The sequence below is a fragment of the Triticum aestivum genome, chromosome 6B, assembly GCF_018294505.1.
Source record: "Triticum aestivum cultivar Chinese Spring chromosome 6B, IWGSC CS RefSeq v2.1, whole genome shotgun sequence".
Taxonomy (NCBI): domain Eukaryota; kingdom Viridiplantae; phylum Streptophyta; class Magnoliopsida; order Poales; family Poaceae; genus Triticum; species Triticum aestivum.
The window spans coordinates 156,278,591-156,302,543 of NC_057810.1; the positions used below are offsets into that span (position 1 = coordinate 156,278,591).

General features: G+C 44.5%; 1 pseudogene; it reads left to right on the forward strand.

Moving 5' to 3' along the window:
- The first annotated feature begins 20,318 nt into the window (after positions 1–20,318).
- On the forward strand, positions 20,319–21,909 carry LOC123133827 (cytochrome P450 81Q32-like; annotated as a pseudogene).
- Positions 21,910–23,953: the final 2,044 nt, after the last annotated feature.

Below are 23,953 nucleotides of genomic sequence, written 5' to 3' on the forward strand. Positions count from 1 at the left end.
TGCAAGACTGGTGGCATTCATCTTCGCCCACTGCACCTTGACACGTGCGAAGGCCATCCGGGCACTTTCGATACAGCCTGGCCGCTTTATAGCATCAAGACATGGGCAGGTATCGACCAGCCGCTTTACAAGCCCAAAGTAGCTACTAGGTATGGGTTTGGCTGGCCAAAGACGGACTATGACATCCTTCATGGCCAGTCCGGCCACCCTATGTAGCTCGGTCAGTTGTTTCAGCTGATCATTGAGGGGCACGAGATGCTCTGGCGCAAGGTACTGCGACCAGAACATCTTCTCTGTTGAGCTCCCCTCTTCGGCTCGAAAGAAATCTGCAACATCTACAATACTTCGGGGCAGATCCACAAACACTCCTGGAGAACTCCAAATGTGTGTCAGTAAGGTGCACTTTCTCCTTATGTATTTGCTCTGCATATTAAAGGCCTTACCCGCCGCGATCTTCTTGGCCTCTCGGATCTCCTGCCAGGCGCCTTGGGCTTCAACCCAGGCCTCCTTCGCACTTTGGAGCGTCATAGTAAGTTCGGAGTCTTGATCTGACACCTTGCGCTCCAAGGACTCACATTTACTTATGGCATCAGTGAGCTCTTGTTGGACTTCCTCCAACCTCGCTTCATGTTTTTGGCCGGCGGTTTATTCCTCGTCTGCCTCCTTCTTGGCCTCGTCCAGTGCGCACTTGAGGGCTTTGACCTCAGATGTGTCAACTATGAGCATAATCATAAAGCTCAGTTAGCTAACAAATTGGAACTCATATCATTTCATATATGCTTCAGTATCGCATACCTTGTTTTGCCACCAACTTCCGCTTTAGTTCGGAGACTTCACTAGCATGCGAGGCTGCTGCTAGCTTCGCAGCCTGTTCATCCAAGGAGACATATATGTTAGCTCCTGTGAAGTATTATTTGATCCTCTATTCGTCCTTTCTTCGCGAACGCCGAACAGAGTCTCAGGGGCTACTATCTATACACAGGCATCCCTTTTGCACATAGCCAAAAATTATATTATGTCACATACCTCAAAGCCTGTTAAAAGGCTAGTATAAGCTTCGTTCAATCCGCCCTTAGCGGACCGAACCTTTTCAACCACCGTACCCATAAGGGAACGGTGTTCCTCCACAATGGAAGCACTCTGAAGCGCTTCCACCAGAATGTCCGGTTCCTCCGGATTGATAGAGGACGCCGGTGGAGATGGCACGCCCCCTTCTCTCGGAGGAGGCTGCTGGCCTGATTCCGGAGTTGTATGGGTCTCCGGAATAATATTGGGTTGGGGGACGAATTGAGCATGGCCCCCATCGCTGGTCTTTATGGGGGTCGATTTCCCCCTCTCTTCGGTGACAGAGGTATTACCCTCTGTCGCCACCTTCACGGCCTCCCGCACCTCCCCGCGACTTGGAGAGGTTCTTCGGGACAACACCTCAGTGTTGTCCGTAGCGGTGGGTGGAGAAACCCACGGAGGAGATTCACTCTCCATCGCATTCGGCCCTAGCGAGTTCCCGGTTGACGATGACCGTTGAGGGAAATCACGAGCCGGGCTACAATGCGTAATTCAATATATTAGAACTACAAGGCACGAAATCGGATATATGAACGATGTATTTGGATACTTACGATATGGCCAGGGGCTTTGGCCTGGGGTGCCACTCGGGGATGGCTTTGGCATCCGTTTCGGAGTCATCCGAAAGGGAGGGTTTCCCCTTCTTGGATGCTTCCGCCTCTAGATCCGTGGAAGCCGCCCTTTTCTTCTTTCCCCCTTATGTCTTGGTATTGAGAGGAGGAGGACTCGGTGTCTTCGGACATGATGTCCGAAGCACCCTTACAGCGGAGGCCACTTCTGGCCTCCTTGCCCTTCTTCTTGGCCTTCTTTCTCCGGTGCCTGATATGGCGCCGGAACCAGCATCTTCGTCAGAAAAGCGGTGGCCTGGTCTTTGGGCAGTGGAGCCGGACATTTGATCTGCTCTGCCTTCTTTGTCCAGCCCTGTGGGAGTAAGAAAGTTCAATATACCCCTTGGATTTGCAAATTAAAGTCATCATAAAACTTACGGGAGTAGCCGGACAAGCACAGTCAAGGCCGCGGTCTTCGGTCGTTTTCGGCCACGACTTCTGAGCCTTGAAGAGCAGCTTCCATATGTCTTCATGCATTGTGCCAAAGAACCACTGTAGGGTCCGAGGGCCGGCCGAGTCAAATTCCCACATATGTTGGGTCCGGCTTTGACAAGGGAGAATCCGGTGAAAAAGCATCACCTGGATAACGCTGGCAAGGCTGGTGTTCTTGTTTATCATACCCTTGATGCGTCTCTCCAGCGTCGCCACCTCGTCAGGCGATTCCCAATCTAGGCCCTTATTGAGCCAGGATGTAAGCCGCATCGGGGGCCCGGCCACGAACTCAAGAGCGACGACCCATGTGGAATCACGGGGTTCCGTGATATAGAACCACCCCTGCTTCCATCCCTTGATGGACTCCACAAAGGTTCCCTTTGGCCAGGTGACGTTAGGGAGTTTGCTCACCATGGTGCCGCCGCACTCCGCGTGTTAGCCTTCGACCACCTTCAACTTCACATTGAAGACCTTGAGCCATAGGCCGAAGTGGGGAGGAACGCGGAGGAATGCCTCGCACACGACGATAAACGTCGAAAGGTTGAGGAAGGAATTTGGGGCTAGATCATGAAAATCTAACCCATAGTAAAACATAAGACCACAGACGAAAGGATGGAGGGGAAACCCTAGTCCGCGAAGGAAATGGGGGATGAACACTACCCTCTCATTAGGCTTCGGAGTAGGAATGATCTGCTTTTTTGCAGGGACCTGGTGGATTATATCTGTGGCCAGGTACCCAGCTTCTCGAAGCTCCTTGATGTTCTCCTCTGTAACAGAGGAAGCCATCCACTTGCCCTGCGCTCTAGATCCGGACATGGCTGGGGTGTTTGGTGGCAATGGAAAAGATTGGGACTCGGGCGCTGGAGCTCGAATGGTAGATGGGCTAAGGAGGAAGAAGGCGTGGGGTAAAAAGACAGATCCTTGTCTTCTTATAAAGCCAGTGGATATCAAGCGTCCCCTCTGGAGCCTTAAATCTCGCCTATTCCCAAGGGGACGTGTGAATGGCACGGTTGGATTACCCAAACCCCTGTTGATAAGAATCCCGTGATAAGGGGGCACGATCCCTGCTTTGACAAGATGTGCCTATGACCGTGCCTCGAAACATGAAGCGAGGGTTGTAAAATGGTTCAGAATACTAACAAGGCCAGGACATAACGCCTCGCCAGAAAAATCGCCTATGGACATGGCTTTCTTTGTTTCGAATATTTATTGCCCTTATAGCTTAAAGTTGTAATTATTAAACAAAGCCGGATACAACTATCATGTGCAAAGGACTGCTTTGGAGTATTCGGAGAAGGAACCCGCCTTGCAATGCCGCCGACAATCTGCACGCTGGACACATCGTCATTGAAGCCTGGTTCAGGGGCTACCGAGGGAGTCCTGGACTAAGGGGTCCTCGGGCGTCCGGGCTATGTGATATGGGCCGAACTAATGGGCCGTGAAGATATGAGATTAAAGACCTTTCCCCGTGTCCGGATGGGACTCTCCTTTGCGTGGACGGCAAGCTTGGCATTCGGATGATGCACCTTCCTTTCTCTGTAAACCGACTTTGTACAACCCTAGATCCCTCCGGTGTCTATATAAACCGGAGGGCTTAGTCCATAGGCAGGATCAATCATACATGATAGACATCTAGGGTTTAGCCATTACGATCTCGAGGTAGATCAACTCTTGTAACCCCTATGCTCATCAAAGTCAATCAAGCAGGAAGTAGGGTATTACCTCCATTAAGAGGGCCCAAACCTGGGTAAACATCGTGTCCCCTGCCTCCTTGTTACCTTCGATCCTTAGATGTATAGTTTGGGACCCCCTACCCGAGAGCTGCCGGTTTTGACACTGACAAGTCTCTTTACTCGTTCCGTAGTGCATCATCCCATAACTAACTCATTAGTCACATTGCTTGCAAGGCTTCATATGATGTACATTACCGAGAGGGCCCAGAGATACCTCTCCGATACTCGGAGTGACAAATCCTAATCTCGATCTATGCCAACCCAACAAACACCTTTGGAGATACCTGTAGAGCATCTTTATAATCACCCATTTATGTTGTGACGTTTGATAGCACACAAGGCATTCCTCCGGTGTCCGGGAGTTGCATAATCTCATAGTCGGAGGAATATATCTTTGACACAAAGAAAGCAGTAGCAATAAAACTGAACGACCATTATGCTAAGCTAATGGATGGGTCTTGCCCATCACATCATTCCACTAATGATGTGATCCTGTTTATCAAATGACAACTCATGTCCATGGATAGGAAACCTAACCATCTTTGATCAACGAGCTAGTCAAGTAGAGGCATACTAGGGACACGGTGTTTTCTCTATGTATTCACACATGTATCAAGTTTCCGGTTAATACAATTCTAGAATGAATAATAAAAATTTATCATGATATAAGGAAATATAAAATAACAACTTTTATTATTGCCTCTAGGGCATATTTCCTTCAGTCTCCCACTTGCACTAGAGTCAATAATCTAGTTCACATCACCACGTGATTTAACACCAATAGTTCATATCTTTATGTGATTAACACCCATAGTTCACATCTCCATGTGATCAATACTCAAAGGGTTTACTAGAGTCAATAATCTTGTTCACATTGCCATGTGATTAACACCCAAAGAGTACTAAGGTGTGATCATGTTTTGCTTGTGAGAGAGGTTTAGTCAACGGGTCTGTCACATTTAGATCTGTATGTATTTTGCAAATTTCTATGTCTACAATGCTCTGCATGGTGCTACTCTAGCTAATTGCTCCCACATTTAATATGTATCCAGACTGAGACTCAGAGTCATCTGGATCGGTGTAAAGCTTGCATCGACGTAACTCTTTACGATGACCTCTTTATCACCTCCGTAATCGAGAAATACTTCCTTAGTCCTCTTAGGTACTAAGGATAACTTTGACCGCTATCCAGTGATCCACTCCCGGATCACTATCGTACCCCCTTGCCAAACTCAAAGCAAGGCACACAACTGGTCTGGTACAGAGCATGGCATACTTTATAGAACCTATGACTAAGGCATAGGGAATGACTTTCATTCTCTTTCTATCTTCTGACATGGTCGGGCTTTGAGTCTTACTCAACTTTACACCTTCTAATACAGGAAAGAACTCCTTCTTTGACTGACCCATTTTGAACTCTTTCAAAATCTTGTCAAGGTATGTACTTATTGAAAAATCTTATCAAGCGTCTTGATCTATCTCTATAGATCTTGATGCCCAATATGTAAGCAGCTTCACTGAGGTCTTTCTTTGAAAAACTCCTTTCAAACTCTCCTTTATGCTTTCTAGAAAATTTTCTACATCATTTCCGATCAACAATATCTCATTCACATATACTTATCAGAAAGGCTATAGTGCTCCCACTCACTTTCTTGTAAATACAGTCTTCAATGCAAGTCTGTATAAAACTATATGCTTCGATCAACTCATCAAAGTGTATATTCTAACTCCGAGATGCTTGCACCAGTCCATAGATGGATCGCTGGAGCTTGCATACCTTGTTAGCACCTGTAGGATCGACAAAACCTTCTGTTTGCATCATATACAACTCTCCTTAGAGATATCCTTTTAAGGAATGCAATTTTGACATCCATTTACCAGATTTCAGAAAATGTGGCAATTGCTAACATGATTTGGATGGACTTAAGCATCGCTACGGTTGAGAAAGCCTCATCGTAGTCAACCCCTTGAACTTGTCGAAAACCTTTTGCGACAAGTTGAGCTTTATAGATAGTAACATTACCATCAATGTCAGTCTTCTTCTTGAAGATCCATTTATTCTCTATGGGTCGCCGATCATCGGGCAAATCCACCAAAGTTCACACTTTGTTCTCATACATGGATCCTATCTCAAATTTCATGGCCTCTAGCCATTTATTGGAATCTGGGCTCATCATAGCTTCTTCATAGTACGTAGGTTTGTCATGGTCAAGTAACATGACCTCCAGAACAGGATTACCGTACCACTCCGATGCGGATCATGCTTTGTTTTACCTACGAGGTTTTGTAGCAACTTGATCTGAAGTTTCATGATCTTTATCATTAGCTTCCTCTCCAGTTGGTGTCGGCATCACGGGAACAGATTTCTCGGATGAGCTACTTTCCAAATTGAGAGAAGGTACAATTACCTCATCAAGTTCTACTTTCCTCCCACTCACTTCTTTCAAGAGAAACTCCTTCTCCAGAAAGGTTCCGTTCTTAGCAACAAAAATCTTGCCTTCGGACCTATGGTTAGGACTAGGCGTTCGGTTCCACCGAACCGTTTGGTGTGGTTCTTCGGTCTCTGTAAGAGTTCGGTTCTAAGAAATCGTTGACCGATCAGCTAATAGAAAAATGCCAAACCAACGATCCGGTGCACCGAGAAATCGGTTCGATCATCGGTCGCGGCCGAATGGCACCGATATGTATAATTGTATAATAGGAAAGGCCAACAGCAGCAGGAATCTCTGTGACTGTCCATACTGACAGTAGCGGTATAGTCTGCCTCTTAAAAACAGCAGTAGGCAGCCAGCTCACATGCCACTTCGTACACAAAAATTTAATAATAAAGATAAAAAAGGATAGAATATGAGTTAGAGAGAGAGATCCCTTTTGGCACGTCTTAGGGTACTTACCAAATTCCCCCATAAGCAGTAATAACAAACAAGTGAAAAAACTACTAACAGGCTGCGGTTTAAGCAGCAGAACAAACATAAGCATACCAAGTTTGACTGAAAATATAGCATCCAAACAATATTTAGCAAACGAACCAAATTCAAGTCTGAAGACATGACAATAATAGTAAAGTTCGACGACATATGACACTTAGCCCTTAGGACTTAATTTGGAAATAGGAAATAGATAGTAGCAGCCTGCTACTAGTAGGCATCATATCGCAACTTCTAAACTTGGAGGTTCACTTTTGCTCCAGCCTTCATCAACAAGTTATCCAAAACTTCTACTCTGGCCTTCATCAACAAGTTATCCAGAACTGCAACCAATAATACAATTAAGTGGTTCATACGAACAGATACACTCGTAAATAAGTTTATGATTTTTGTTCATTTTGAAATCTCACCAATTATTAAGAATTAGGCTTTGCGGGGATGGTGGACTTGGCATTGCTTTGGAGCTTTGCTTTCTCCTTATGTTCCACAATTAATTCTAAAAACAATAATGGTGGAAACAAGCATTACATAACAACAAATGAGCACACACTACATGATGCAAGACTAATTATTTGAGTTACCTTGTTCAAGCTTGGTCAGCTCTTCAATGTTCTCTGCTATGCTGGGAGGAGTGCCATGTCGAAGCCAATCTTGAGTGCATATAATATCTTCTACCATAAAAGGAGTAAGAGAACTTCTGAACTCATCAAGAATGCGCCCACTAGTGGAGAATGCAGACTCTGATGCGACTATCGAAATGATGATTGCCAAAGCATCACGAGCCAAGCATGCCAGTATAGGAAACCTGGATGAATTGATCTTCCACCAAAGTAACATGTCAAAATTTGGAACATCATCTTCAGTTTCCTCAGCAAGGAACTTGTCCAGCTCAGACTTGCTACTACTGCTACCACCATTGTTCAACCTCATTTTTTTGGCAATCAAAGACTTCATCATGCTTGTGTGCCCTCCACTTGAAGATTCAGCTTCCCGGGAAGCACTACTTTCAGTCGATGCAGTTTCTGGAGCATACATCACCCTATATTCTTTGAACAAATCTTTGAGACTGCAGCCCACACCTTAGGCCCTTTATCATCCCCATACATTTCCACAATGGCGAGATGTGTGTATTCTGCAAGCTTGTACCTACAATTCAACAATAGATAAATTTAAGATGCTCACCTAATGAAGAAAAACATATTACAATACTTGAATTATTTTACCTTGGATCAAGTGTTGTTGCAATGAAAATCAACAAGTTCATGTTCTCCTTTTCCTTCCCCTTGTTGTTGGGATCAGGCTCGTGCCAATTACCCCAGTATTTGTCATACTTATCCTTCATCCTCTCTGCCATTGCAATTTTCAAACCATCCCCACTGTCCATCCTTTTTTTTCACTAGTATATTCACCTCACCAATCTCATAGAAAAAATTGTGAGCAGTCACATGTAGTGAGGAAGAAACACGAGTTGTTAGATTAGCAAAATGTGCAAGAAATTCTGCTAACTTATTGACATTCTCCCAATCCTGCTCTTCTGGAACTCCAGGGCCCTTGTCCTTACCTTTATCACTAAGTAGATCAATTTCATAGTACGGATCCTCTTCATCATACCTTGCAAAAACTTTCTCATAGCTAGCAGCAGCCTTCAACATATAATATGTAGAGTTCCACCTAGTTCTCACATCAAGGATTAAGAAAGCTTTAGTGTTAACCTTCTCTAGGACAACACATTCTTTGAACTTAGTCAACCTACTTGGGTTATTCCTCACATATCTAACATCTGCACGCACACGCTTGACTGAAGTATCAACTTCTTTTAGACCATCAGTGACTATTAAGTTGACAATGTGGGCAGCACATCTCATGTGGAGATATTTGCCTTCAGAATGCAATACTTAGCGTTACTCAGTTCCTTTTTCATGTAACCTATTCCACCATCATTATTAGAAGCATTATCAATAGTAATGGTCATGACCTTCTCTATCCCCCAATCGATCAAGGTTTTATGCAAGTGTTTCCCAATATCATCTCCTTTATGACTCTTAACATTGAAAAACCAAATCACTTTCTTGTGAAGTTTCTAGTCTTTACAAATGAAGTGGGCAGTAATAGTCATGTAGCTATCTTTTTGTTGAGAAGTCCAACAATTAGTGGTGAGACACACTCTTTCACAACTTTCTTTAAAGAAAAGTTTCAGCTTAGCCTTCTCTTCAAAATATTTGCCAACAATGTCCCTAGTGCATGTCCTCCTAGATGAAACTAGTAAACGTGGGCATGCTACGGACATAAACTTCTTGAACCCAGATTTTTCACAAAATGCACACGGGAGTTCATCCTCTATTATCATTTCAACAAAAGCAGCCCTAATAGCATCAGGATCATATTTCCAGGTACTAACACTATCACCCTGATTATATTGCAACACTGCTTGTTTATCACCAGCAATATTTCTATGAGGATTACGCTTGCAAATAATGAAATGTTTGCGCATCGCAGATGTACCATTTATTGTAGTATGGGTGTTGATATCACTCTTGCAGTAGTTGCATTTTCCCTTCTGCAAAACACCATTGATCATGACCTTTTCAAAGTGGTTCCATATCTCTGATCTTGAGGCCATCTACTTTCTGGTGTCTTTCTTATCATTGTCATCCCCCTTCACAACTTTTGCCTTCCCAGTCCCCTGTTTGTCATCCTCATTCCCTGCTTCTGCTGCTTGCACCATCTCAATAGCGTGGTCACTACTAGCAGCCTTCTCGACGTCCATAGGTACTACACTAGCTGCTATTACAGCTGAAGAAGGCACAATAGTGTTTGTCCCCACGATCTCTTGAACCTCGGACGACATCTACAGTCAAACCAAGTTTCACTGTTAACAAGTATTCCATCTAAACAAATCAAAGCAGATGGTTGGCAATGAATAGTACAAAATCTCGTACAAAGCAGATGGTGGGAAATGGATAGTACAAAGCAAGCTGATAGAAATATGATATTTATCATCGGCAGGTTGACAATACTACAGTTCGGCAATTAGGCTACGTATTCATCAACAGTTCAACACAAGAATGATTTCTCTAACTAGACTGACATCAGATGCCATAATACAGGCACTATAGTCTATATGCATTTTAGATTTTTTAGATGGGGGAAAAAGATGAACACAAGATCAAAACAGAGGACTTATGTTGCAGCCTGCAGAATCGTCTTGTGGCTGTGGGCGTAAATCTGAAGTTCCGCGGGAGGGTGGTGCCGTGGCACGACCAGCGCTGCCGGCTAGGGTCCATCTCCACTCCAGCGAGTCAGCTAGGGTTCGGAGCTCCTCGTCCCCGCCTCCTAGATGATTGACTCACCATCCAGCGGGTGTGGCAGTATAAAAGGATGGGGCTCAGCATCGGGAACGCCTAGGAAGGTGAAGCATCGACCAATAAACTCCATGAGAGAAGCGAGGAGGCGGTGAAAGTAATTGCAGAGGTCAGCCGGCGGCAGCTTGCTGCTTGGGTATCGCTGCCTCACCTCACGCGTGCGGCGCGGCTGCAGAGGATTAGGGATAACATATGGGCCGACCGGCTGGGCCTGTATTTTAGTCAGTGTTCCGTCAGTTCGGTTGGCCGAGGGCTGAACCCGAAATTACCGAACTAATTTCGGTTTTCCAAATATGGAAACCGATGGTACTACCGAAACTTTTGGTTTCGGTGTATTCGGCTTCGGTACCGGTTATTTCGGTTCAGTGCATTGGTTTTCGGGTTATATGCCCAGTCCTACTTGTGGTAGAAGGCGTACCCAATTATTTCCTTAGGGTATCCTATGAAGACATATTTCTCTGATTTGGGTTCGAGCTTATCGAGCTGAAGCCTTTTGACATAAGCATCGCGTCCCCAAACTTTAAGAAATGACATCTTAGGTTTGCTACCAAACCACAGTTCATATGGTGTCATCTCAATGGATTTTGACGGTGCCCTGTTTAAAGTGAATGCAACTGTCTCTATTGCATAACCCCAAAACGATAGTGGTAAATCGGTAAGAGACATCATAGATCGCACCATATCCAATAAAGTGTGGTTACGATGTTCAGACACACCATTATGCTGTGATGTTCTAGGTGGCGTGAGCTGTGAAACTATTCCACATTGTTTTAAATGAAGGTCAAACTCGTAACTCAAATATTTTCCTCCATGATGAGATCATAGAAACTTTATTTTCTTGTTACGATGATTCTCCTCTTCACTCTGAAATTCTTTGAACTTTTCAAAAGTTTCAGACTTGTGTTTCATTAAGTAGATATACCCATATCTGCTCAAATCATCTGTGAAGGTCAGAAAATAACGATACCCGCCACGAGCATAAACACTCATTGGACCGCATACATCGGTATGTATTATTTCCAATAAGTCACTAGCCCGTTCCATTGTTCCGGAGAATGGAGTTTTAGTCATCTTGCCCATAAGGCACGGTTCGCAAGTATCAAATGATTCATAATCAAGTGATTCCAAAAGTCCATCTTTATGGAGTTCCTTCATGTGCTTTAGACCGATATGACCTAAACAGCAGTGCCACAAATAAGTTGCACTATCATTATCAAGTTTTCATCTTTTGGCATCAATATTATGAATATGTGTATCACTACGATCGAGATTCAATAAACCATTAACATTGGGTGTATGACCATAGAAGGTTTTATTCATGTAAACAGAATAACAATTATTCTCTGTCTTAAATGAATAACCATATTACAACAAAACATGATCTAATCATATTCATGCTCAACGCAAACACCAAATAACATTTATTTAGGTTCAACACTAATCCCGAAAGTATAGGGTGTGTGCGATGATGATCATATCAATCTTGGAACCACTTCCAACACACATCATCACTTCACCCTCAACTAGTCTCTATTTATTCTGCAACTCCTGTTTCGAGTTACTAATCTTAGCAACCGAACAGGTATCAAATACCCAGGGGCTACTATGAGCACTAGTAAGGTACACATCAATAACATGTATATCAAATATACCTTTGTTCACTTTGCCATCCTTCTTATCCGCCAAATATTTGGGGTAGTTCCGCTTCAAGTGACCTTTTCCTTTGCAGTAGTAGCACTCAGTTTCAGGCTTAGGTTCAGTTTTGGGATTCTTCACGGGAGTGACAACTTGCTTGCCATTCTTCTTGAAGTTCCCTTTCTTTCCCTTTGCCCTTTTTCTTGAAACTAGTGGTCTTGTTTAATCATCAACACTTGATGCTTTTTCTTGATTTCTACCTTCATCGATTTTAACATCAAGAAGAGCTCGGGAATCGCTTTCGTCGTCCCTTGCATATTATAGTTCATGACGAAGTTCCAGTAACTTGGTGATGGTGACTAGAGAACTCTGTCAATCACTTTTATTTGGAAGATTAACTCCCACTTTATTCAAACGATTGTAGTACCCTGGCATTCTGAGCACATGCTTACTAGGTGAGCTATTCTCCTCCATCTTTTAGGCAAAGTACTTGTCAGAGGTCTCATACCTCTCGACACGGGCATGAGTCTGAAATACCAATTTCAGCTCTTGGAACATCTTATATGCTCTGTGGCGTTCAAAACATTTTTTGAAGTCCCGGTTCTAAGCCGTAAAGCATGAGCCATATGGTTGTCGCTTTATTGTATGCAATGCAATCGCCATGTAATTTTTTTTACTTTATCACTGAGAGGTAGCAATAGTCGTAGAAGCAATAGTTGGCGGGACGACAACGATGCTGCGATGGAGATCAAGGTGTCGCGCCGGTGACAATGGAGATCATGACAATGCTTTGGTGATGGAGATAATGAGCACAAGATGATGATGGCCATATCATGTCACATATTTTGATTGCATGTGATGTTTATCTTTTATGCATTTATTTTGCTTAGTACGGCGGTAACATTATAAGATGATCCCTTACTAAATTTTGAGGTATAAGTGTTCTCCCTGAGTATGCACCGTTCCTACAATTCATCGTGCCAAGACACCACCTGATGATCGGGTGTGATAACCTCTACGGTCACATACAACGGGTGCAAGCCAGTTTTGCACACGCAGAATACTCGGGTTAAACTTGACGAGCCTAGCATATGCAGATATGACCTCGAAACACTGAGACCAAAAGTTCGAATGTGAATCATATAGTAGATATGATCAACATAGTGATGTTCACAATTGAAAGCTACTCCATCTCATGTGATGATCGGACATGGTTTAGTTGATTTGGGTCACGTGATCATTTAGATGAGTAGAGAGATGTCTTTCTAAGTGGGAGTTCTTAAGTAATATGATTAATTGAACTTTAATTTATCATGAACTTAGTCTTGATAGTTATTTTGCATGTCTATGTTATTTTGCATTACCGAGAGGGCCCAGAGATACCTCCCCGATACTCGGAGTGACAAATCCTAATCTCGATCTATTCCAACCCAACAAACACCTTCGGAGATACCTGTAGAGCATCTTTATAATCACTCAGTTACGCTGTGACGTTTGATAGCACACAAGGCATTCCTCCGGTGTCCGGGAGTTGCGTAATCTCATAGTCGGAGGAATATATATTTAACACGAAGAAAGCAGTAGTAATAAAACTGAACGATCATTATGCTAAGCTAACGGATGGGTCTTGTCCACCACATCATTCCACTAATGATGTTATCGCGTTTATCAAATGACAACTCATGTCCATGGCTAGGAAACTTAACCATCTTTGATCAACGAGCTAGTCAAGTAGAGGCATACTAGGGACACGGTGTTTTGTCTATGTATTCACACATGAATAATAAAAATTATCATGATATAAGAAAATATAAAACAACAACTTTTATTATTGCCTTTAGGGCATATTTCCTTCACTTTTTATAGTAAAAAGCATTGCTTGCCCCAAAAACAAAAAAGGCAAAGAAAGCAAGAATACGTAGGAAACAAGAAGCAAAATCCGACCCTCCCCCCCTCCCCAACCAACTCCCCTTGGAAAATTCAGAAAACGCGTGCAAAAACAAATGTGTCCCCATGGGGTAAGCCGATCGTGCGGCACGTGGCGGCAGCTGGGCGCAACACAGAGTGCTCATGCGTGTTCACTAGGAAGCCGCTACAGGGGGTACCCGTTACTTCGTTAGTCCCAAAAAATCTATGTGTTGCTCATTGCGACACATAGTCAAGGCTTCACATAGAGATCTCACCCAAGTGTAGGAGTTGGACCGACCCTATTTTTCCTTGTTCTTTTTATTTTTTCTATTTATTTTTATTTCCTTTCTCTTTATTTTTCTTTTTTTCTTTTGCAAGTTCATTTTTCTTTTTGATTTTGTTTCAGTTTTTCAAACCATTCGGATATTTTCAAAAATGTTCATGCTTTTTACAAATTTTAAAATTTTCTAAGAAATGTTCTCTTTTCTAAAAATTCACAAATTTAGAAAATGTTCTAGAGTTTTATAAAAATGTGCACATTTCCAAAAAAATTGTTTAGAAATCCAAAAAACGTTATTTTTTTCAAAATTGTTCAAATTGTCAGAAAAATCTCATTTAAATATTTTATCCCTAATTTAGATAAATAATTAGATATTTAAATGATAATCACATTTCTTTTCTAGGAAATAAATTTAAAATCGAGCTACAGTAACATGTTGCTAATGGGCCTGCCTAGTCAGAGTCGTTTGTGTGCGTCGTGTCGCTACTTGCTGTAACGAGCGACATATAGAAGGAGATCTCCTGTACGCCGCTCGCTGCGGCAAAGTGCCCGCCCTTCGGACAGGAGGGGCTAGCCTGGGCCAGCCCATTTACTGTTGCACGCGGCGGCATCCCAAGATGAAAAATCGCAAAAAAGAAAATCAATAGCGCTATGCTGAAACTCAAACTGGCGACCTCGTACTAATTGACCCGGCGTGCAAACCACTCCCACATAGACGCTCTCATGTTCAATTCGCAGTGCAACATTTAAAGACACATACGGCAGCGACAAAACTGGAACATTAATTCGCAAAAAAAAACCAAAAACTACAGTCCATGTATTGGGTCGAACCGAGGACCTACAACTGAATTTTTCGAAATTACGAATATTTTCTTCAAACCAAAAACATTTTCTGAATTTTCGAACAAATTTTGTAAAACATAAACATTTTCATTATGTGATTTGTTTTCGAAAGAGGGAACATTTTTTGAATTTGTGAACAAAATAAAATGTTTATATTTTTTCAAACTTCAAGAACATTTTTTGAAACTCCTGAAAAAAATGAAAACATGAACTATTTTTTAAATTTGTGAACAACTTTTTAAAACAGGAACATTTTTTAAACATTGTAAAAAAATTCAAAAAAATCATTCAAACATTTTTTGTTAAACAAGAACAATTTTGAAAATTACAGAACAATTTTCGAAGATTTCAAAAATGCGAACATTTTTTTAAAAGGAACATTTTTTAAATTTTCAACAATTTTGGAAAGATGGTCCATCAAAAAATAAACTTGAAAAATAAAATAAACGAAAAAACAAAAAAAGTAAAAACAGAAAAAAAAGAAACAGGAAAGCGGAAAAAGAAGAAAAGAAAAAAAATAAAAAAAACCAAGAAGAAACAGGACAAATGGTCAAAAAGAAAAAAAACAGTCCAGGGAACCTCTTGTAGAAGGTTCCCAAAACCGAGATACTGTAGCGCGGTAATCCATCAGTAGTGGGCCGGCCCATATCTCTCGCTCGCTCCTGTTCCCTGTGCGTTCCTTCGACAATTTGCCGCAGTAAGCGTCAAATAGGATATTCCACATAGAAGGTCCCAACATTTATGCACCCTTTCGGTTTTTGGGCCTGCTTACTTAGGTCATATTCTCGTGATTTTTTCCTTCAGCCACTTGGTTTTTCAGTAGTTTCCTTTTTTTCTCTTTGGATGCCAACTTTTTTTTTAGAAAAGGAAATGACCCCAGCCTCTGCATCTGGGCGATGCATATGGCCACTTTATTAATTATTCTCACAAGACCTTACAAAATCAATACAACAATAAGACTAAAGCCGCCGTCTAAGCAACAAACTGTCGTTACATCTATCCAGTTGATGAAGGGGCACAGATAGCTTGGGCCTAATACCAAACAGACATCGCAGCCAAGCCTAACATCTAAGACCTAAGACCCCAACCTAGCCACTTGCCAGATCTGGGGCACACACTGGTCCGGCGTGCTCTCAGAGGCCGCCGCCGCCAACTGCCACCGCTCCATCTTCAGAACTGTACTGATGCATCAACCTTGCTCGGTCCAGCTATCGTCGACGCCACCACAACGCCCAACGACACCTCCTCCCTACGCGCAAACAGCTTAACACATCACGGTCGTCACTGATACACCTCAGTGCCATGCTGCCAAGTATCACCAGCCGACACAACTTGAAGTCCTTGGAGGATCTATCGTGCGTAGCACCTGCCGACCAGGCATGACCAAGCGTAGCACCTGTCGGTCGGGCATGACTTGACATCTCCACCGAAGCTCTGTGCAAGACGAAGCCGCTCCACCTCCTGCCTCTGACTTCCAACACTGCTCCACAAACGATACTCCCAAGAGAGAAACGACACCGCAGTGCCGCCATCGTCCGATCTGGAACACCAGATCCTAGGGTTACCCCCGGAGCAGCACGAGTGGGTCGACAGTAGTTACACGACGATGCCTTCATCAAGGTAATGGCGTAGAACGCTGCCATCGCCTGCCGTCGGCTCAGTTTTCACCGGCAACCATCTCTCCCCAACTCGCAGCCGGGACTAGATGATGGATCTCGAGATCCGATCACCAAGCTTCTGGCCGGCCACCGCTGACGAAGAAGATGACCACCACCACTGGCTACACCAGCCAGAATAGATCTGCCATGGGTGCCGCCAAGCATTCACCAGGCCCTCGACGCTGCCGCCGATCTAAAGCCAGATGACATGCCACCGAAGACCGCATCGCGCCGCCGCCCAATCCAGGCCAGCCGCCGCAGCAGCCGACCGAGGCCCGAGGCAGGGCCGACCGCCGCCGCCGTCAAAGCCAACGCCGTCGCTTGTAGATCGGCCACACCTCCACGCATGTTGGGGTCCTGCCACCCCTGAGACGCGGGAGGGAGGAAGAGCCCCCGCCATCGCCGTCGGCCTTCGGGCGCAAGCCGGCGGCGTCCTCCGGCGGCGGCGGAAGGAGGGGAGGAGGATGGGCTAGGCCCCGGCGGCGGCTTGGGATTCCAGCTGACTAGGTTTTTCTAGGTTTCTGTCTTCTTGTCTTTTCCATTACTTCCTTTTTCAAATTATTGTATTTTTAATTTTATGTATTATATTTTTATTTTCCTTTATCTAAAATAAATATTTTTTTACGGAAATTCTTGAATATTTCTTAAAACATTCATGATTATGTTCAAACTCATAACATTTTTTAAAATTTGCATACAGTTTACGAAATTCATGAATATTTATTGAAAATATGGAACATTTACTAAATATCAAGATTTTTAAAAAATTACTGAATTATTTTTGAAAATCCATGTACATTTTTTAGTTGCAAGATTTTTTTTTTCAAATTCATGTGCTTTTTACCCTTTTGTCAAATGTGTTAAATGAATAATTTATTTTCAAAATCCCAATAAAAACACAATGACGGGCATAAACTATCTATTGTTCCAACCCTTGTCTAGTGGTGTGCATTTTCGCTTATATTCCATGTGTTGCGTGTGGAATAGGAGGACTCAATGACAACGCCTCAGCTTGGCATGATGCCAACCAAGCTTGGGGCAACGGCGCGACCTTGGGCACAGGGTGAAGACTATAGAGCTCGGGACGGGGAGCTCGACAGACAGAGGAGGCTGCCTAAACTTTGCCTCCATTTTCTCACCATCATTATCATCCTCATTGACGACCTCAACCATGGACCCACCGCTGATAATGCATGTCAAGGAAAGGTGCCCGACAAAGCTAGGGTTTGTATGACACACTTTACGACACAAAGACCTTTCTATAGTAGGCATGAACGTAGTTGTCCTCCAAGCTTAGCCCCTATCCATATCTGGCTTGGCTCCTCTTTGATTATCGGTCAACATGAACTGCTAAGCATCGCTAACTCTTTGATCAGCGCAAGAGAAGGGTAGCTATCTTCCTTAGAAAGTGTATGAGAAAGTGGTATCTTGGTATATGAAGATGTATGAATGACTAATGTTATATTTGGTAATTTGTTTATCTAGCCATCACATTTTAAATTAGGTACAAAACTATGTCACACACATATACTATGTTGATACGTGCATACAATATAAAATATTCGGTGAATAGCCACTAGTTTAGGTTGTTATCATTAAATCAACAAATAAACAACCTCTCATCACACCTCAAACAACAGGTTTACCAAATGGCTACAATGCTCAGAAACAGGTCCTCTGCACAACAACTTCTCTCGGCAGATAACCGATGGCCTGCTCTTTTTTGTAGGACATGGCCCAACCAAACACCCTCTATGAATGTTATTGTGCGGCCGTCATGACCAATGGAGCTCAAGCAGGAATAATGTGGTTTTATGATACCGCGGGTTGTTGATCCCGATCTTTTGTATTTTTGGTGTGTGTCAGCCTTCTGTATTTTCTGTGCATATTTTCCTGATCCGTGAGTGGTAGCGGGAATAGAGGTGTCAAATTTGTTTTCCAAGTTCTTTTCTCATTTCCTTCTTTTTTGTTTTTGGTCTTCTTATGTGAAATTACAACAACGATACAAACGTTTGGTAGTCGGTCTTGAAAAGGTTGTGAGCCTGGTTACAATGTGTTCAATGATTCTATGTTCCCACCTATAGTGGTTGGTGGACAATGTGGCTCACCAAAATGCTTGGGGTCATTGCTGCTTGAACATACTAATTTGATCTTCTGTAATTTCTTCACCCAATAGGCAGATGAATGTTGAGATAAATAATGTGAAGTTATAATAGTTTCGTTTTGAGTTGATCTAGTGGATCACAATTAATGTCTCATCTACTATATCCTTCTTCTAAAAGATCTTATCCGCTAATCAAAGAACTAGAAAATTGGTTCCGAAAATGTGTTATCCACCAAACATTTTGACAAATAACAAACCCAAAGGCAACAAAAGAGCAATCTAGACAAACATTTGGTAAAAGCAAAAGCTTGACACCAAGTTTTACATACAAGCACTCATAATAAAAATCCATTGGAAACAATGCGACAAATGACCAGAAAAGCATTAAGCACATAGGCTCATATTCCATTGGCATTCTGGCAAGGACTATAACATCAAGATTGTCTAGACAATGGGAATCAATCCCTAAGTTGCTGAGATTCGATTGGGTGCTCATCTTTTATTCACACATCCATAAATACATAGGTCTTATAGTGTCCAACAGTTTCTTTTAAAATCACAACAACCAACTATTTTCATTCTCTTAATGAAACACTAAATAAACAAATCACATAGTTCTTATAGTGTCCAACAGTTTCTTTAAAAAAAACACAACAACCAGCTATTTTCAATCTCTTACCGAAGCAAAAAAACATAAATAAACAACATAGTTCTTATAGTGTAAGTTTCTCTAATTGACAACAACAACATAATGGAACAAAAATATAAAATTGCTAGTGTAATTTTATATTTCAATAAACATATTTTTTTGAGAAGCACGGTACAAACACATATACTCACATACATGCATATACACTCATGTTCATAAACGCTCTCACGCACCCCTAGCCCTATGAGCAACTTCGGGAGACTGAGCCGGTTGGTCTTGAGGTTGATGAAGACACCACAGATGCCTCGCTATTGACGGAAACGTTGCCTCTCATTGAAAGAACACTCTGCCTTTATGAGACACACAAGTTTCAAACCTGAGGTCTGATTCCAGGTGAGTTGGGAGTACAACCATCCTCCTAACCATCCAATCACATATTGGTTCTCCGGTAAACATATTTAAAAACCAGGAGTGAGAGTGAAACGACGACGACGGAAAAATTTACTGTTTCTATTACAACAATGGTGGGTTTCAGCGGAAAAACAGTATGACAAACAAAACCTGGTTACTAGCAAGAATAAGACACCCCGTAGTTGATTAACAAAACAGTCATCCAGTCGCTAAGTCGCTAGGGATATACTCCGTCTGGCGTAGGCAGACGGTATTGCTCATGACGCGAGGCAGCTCACGTAAGTCTTTGGTCATGCTTGAGGTTTAGAAGGACTAGAGCGCGAGTCTCACGAATTACTGTAAGCAACACACCAATAATGGCTCTTTCCATACAAAATGTACTCCTGGTACCAAGTGGATTGGCTGCCTGATTTATCTAGTCATTTGCTAGTTTATCTTATTGTCTTGGTTCATTGGACTTTTGAAGTTCTAGTTTTGTTCGCATTTGTGCTGACGATTTCTTTAAGAATCGTTGTGAAGCAACGTGCGTGGTACTACTAGCACTATATAGCAAGCGCGTGCTGATCGAGGATTTTCAGGGCAATGCCAATGCTAGCCATGGACGCGGCCACCGGCATGGACAGCGGCGGCGTTCTCCTGCTCCTTCTCGTCCTGCTCGCCGGTGTCGTCGCGACTTTCGTTCGGTCGTGTCGGTCGTCGGGTGATGGTGGAACCGCACCGAGCCCACCGTCGCTCCCGCTGCTGGGCCACCTCCACCTGATCAAGAAGCCGCTGCACCGCTCGCTGGCCAAGCTGGCCACCTCGGCGCACGGCAGGGCCTTGAGGCCGCTCGTATCGCTGAGGCTGGGGACGCGCCCGGCGCTCCTCGTGTCGACGCATGCCGCCGCCGAGGAGTGCTTCACGGCGCATGACGCCGCCCTGGCGGGGCGGCCGCGGCTGCTCGTGGGGAAGCACCTCGGCTACAACTACACGGCGCTCACCTGGGCCTCCCACAGCGCCCACTCGGGCGTCCTGCGTCGGTTCCTCGCCGGCAAGCTCTTCTCGGCGCCCCGCCTCGATGAACGGACGGCAGACCGACGTGCCGAGGTCACGTCCCTCGTGGTCAATCTGCTCCAGGACTCAGCGGCAGCAGGCGGCGGCGGCGCGGCGGTCACCATCCGCCCTAGGCTCTTTGAGCTGGTGCTGAACGTGATGCTGCGCGCGGTGACGGCGCACGGGCACTCCGGCGAATTGGGCAGGTTCCAGGAGTTCGTCGAGGAGTCGTTTAAGGTGGTCGGCGCGCCCAGCATCGGGGACTTCTTCCCGGCGCTGCGGTGGGTCGACCGCCTACGCGGCATCGACGCGGCGCATGCGAGGCTGCAGGCGAGGCGTGATGCGTTCGTCGGAGGCCTCGTCGACGACCACAGACGAAGGCGCAGCAAGGCCGGCGGTGGACACACGACCAGCGTCATCGACGAGCTCTTGGCGCTACAAGAAGCCGATCCCGAGTACTACACTGACAACGTCCTCAAAGGCATCGTCTTGGTGAGCAATAGCACCGTAATTCCTTCATCAAACATGACACCGGATATACTAGCTGCAACGTAATGTCCAACCAATCCAATCCAGGTACTGTTCAGCACCGGGACTGACACGACGGCGCTGACCATCGAGTGGACGATGGCGCTGCTGCTGACGCACCCGGAGGCGCTGCAGAAGGCGAGGGACGAGATAGACGCCAACGTCGGCACGGGACGGCTTGTCGAGGAGTCCGACATGGCCAACCTCCCCTACCTGCAATGCGTCCTGAAGGAGAGCCTCCGGTTGTGCCCCGTCGGCCCGCTCATCCCGGCGCACGAGGCCATGGAGGACTGCACGGTGGGCGGCTTCAAGGTCCGGCGCGGCACGATGATCCTCGTCAACTCGTGGGCGATCAACCGGGACGCCAGCCTCTGGGACTCTCCAACAGAGTTCATGCCAGAGAGGTTCCTCGACACGGCCAAGCCCGCGCCCATGATGCCGTTCGGGCTTGGCCGGAGGCGGTGCCCCGCGGAAGGGCTGGCGATGCGCATTCTCGGCCTGACGCTCGCGGCGCTCGTGCAGTGCTTCCAGTGGGATGCCGGGAAAGGTCGTGTCATTGACATGGCCGAAGGTGCCGGTCTAAGCATGCCTATGGCCACGCCGTTGGCTGTTGTGTGCCGGCCCCGGGAATTTGTCAAGGATTTTCTCTCTGCTTCCACTTGATGTATCACCTATGGAGTAAGGGCAGGTTTCTTTTATTATATGAAGAAAATAAATAAATGATTTGATGTGAATCCTACCGTTAGGGCACCTCCATGCCGACCATACAACCGCATTCCCTATATCTCCGGTCAGGTCCGATTAATTTTATTTCAAATGCATATCAATATAAGAGCAAGTTAAATTATGATTTTCTAGCACCCGGTCACAATCAATAAGAGACGGATGCTCATAGTTTTTGCATGCGCCTCATCCCAAAAGTCCGTGTAAAAGAGGGGATTTTCTTTGCCCTCCTAACCGGCTATCCAAGCCTCCTCGGTCACCTTACCACCGCCTCTTCCTCACCATCTGGCTCCTTCTTGGCCGCCTCCTTCTTGACCACCTCCATTTCGTCCGCCAAGCGCTTCAACATCTTGATACGGATGGCATGCACGATCGCCGCATCGTCATCCAACTCATCCATCCTCATGGTCAACATCTTTGTATCCTTCGAAGCGGCCATGAGCTCAACCCTTCTTTGTTCGAGCTTCGTCTCCTTCTCTTCGAGGTTGAGCTTCTTCCCCGTCGCCGCCATCGAGATGTTAAACCTCTCAGCCTTCTTTTTCTCCTTCACATGGAACGCTTGATACATGCTTTCTCCTTCTTCGCCAAGATGTCCTCAAACCTCTCCGTCATCTTGGCAGCCACCCCTTCTTGCTTCTCTTTCTTCTCTTCCTACTTCTTTTTTAGGAACCCTCTTCTAACCTTCTTGGGCGGCTCTTTGGTTGGGTTGTTATGTCGGTGTTAAAACTGGCGGATCTCCGACAGGAGGTCCCGAGCTGCTGGTCTTGGAACAATGGTAACAGGAGGGAAACAGGAGACGATGTTTACCTAGGTTCGGACCCCTCGAAAAGGTAAAACCCTACGTCCTACTTTTTTATATTGATGTGATGGAGTATCAAGTACAAGATGATCTACCTCAAGCTCGTATGATTGTGCTATGAACCATAAGGCTGCTAATCATGCCTCTAGGGACTAAATTCCATGGCTTATATATGCACCGGGGGTACCTAGGCTATACATATGGTCGGTTGCCAATCATGTCAGCTAATGAGCAACCCTTGAAGTACGTGCCAAGTCTTCGGAGGTTTCCATCTTCATCACGCCGAGGTTCATAGCTTCCGGAGTCCTTCCTTGTGGAGATCGGTGGGCCGTGAACTCGGTCCCATGGATTGTGGATCGTATAGGTTAGTACTCTTTAGTCCAGGACACCATCAATAGTCCCTGAACTTGTCTTCGAAGCCGAGGACGACAATCCCATACTCAGACCAATGAATTTGGCTTGGCAGTAGAGTTTTTTCTTTATCGGCTCGTGCTCAAATAGGAAGATTTATAAATTATCGGGTCTCCTTTCACAGTTGACCCTTCTGACCATATATTGGAAACCTTATCCTCAACAAGGGAAGTAATGGATCATTTTTTACAAAGGCCTCCCTCTTCGCGCGAAGTCCTAAGTTAGCTTAGCCTTGAAGACTTGCCATGTATGCATAACCAGTGAGAGGGTCCAAACCCCTGCAGATTTTTTTAAACTGTCATCTCCTATCGTGGGCTTGAAGCAGTTATCACGAAAACGTTTCGCGGCTCGAGGCCGCCACTCATTGGCACCTCTTATCAATGTAGAGATCCTGCCCCAATTTTTAGGGGATATCATCAACACATTGATTTACCGATGCGCGTATAATGACGCAATGCTTTGGAAACAGGTGCTTTATTCGGCGCGACGTTTTTTGTTAGATTAGTCTCTGCATTTTTTGTTATCCCAGAGATATGAACATTTTAGCTAAAGATTATTATTGAAAGCTCAGTGAAGAGATTGTATTTCCGAATGTCAACAATGCGTAATATTCATGTGATATAAACTTTTGTTTGGATATGTGTTGTGTCATGCCTCCATTGTATGTAAAATGTTAAATATTTAATTTATTTCAAAAAAAGTGTAGCACTCCACATAAAAGTAAGCACAAGTCTATCTTGCAAGATAGCAAGTAGAGTAAAAACCAACATCTTCCATGATAGTAAACATCACACAAGTGTGATTCATGTATAAGGACTCTGGAAATCTCATACTTTCCTAGAGGA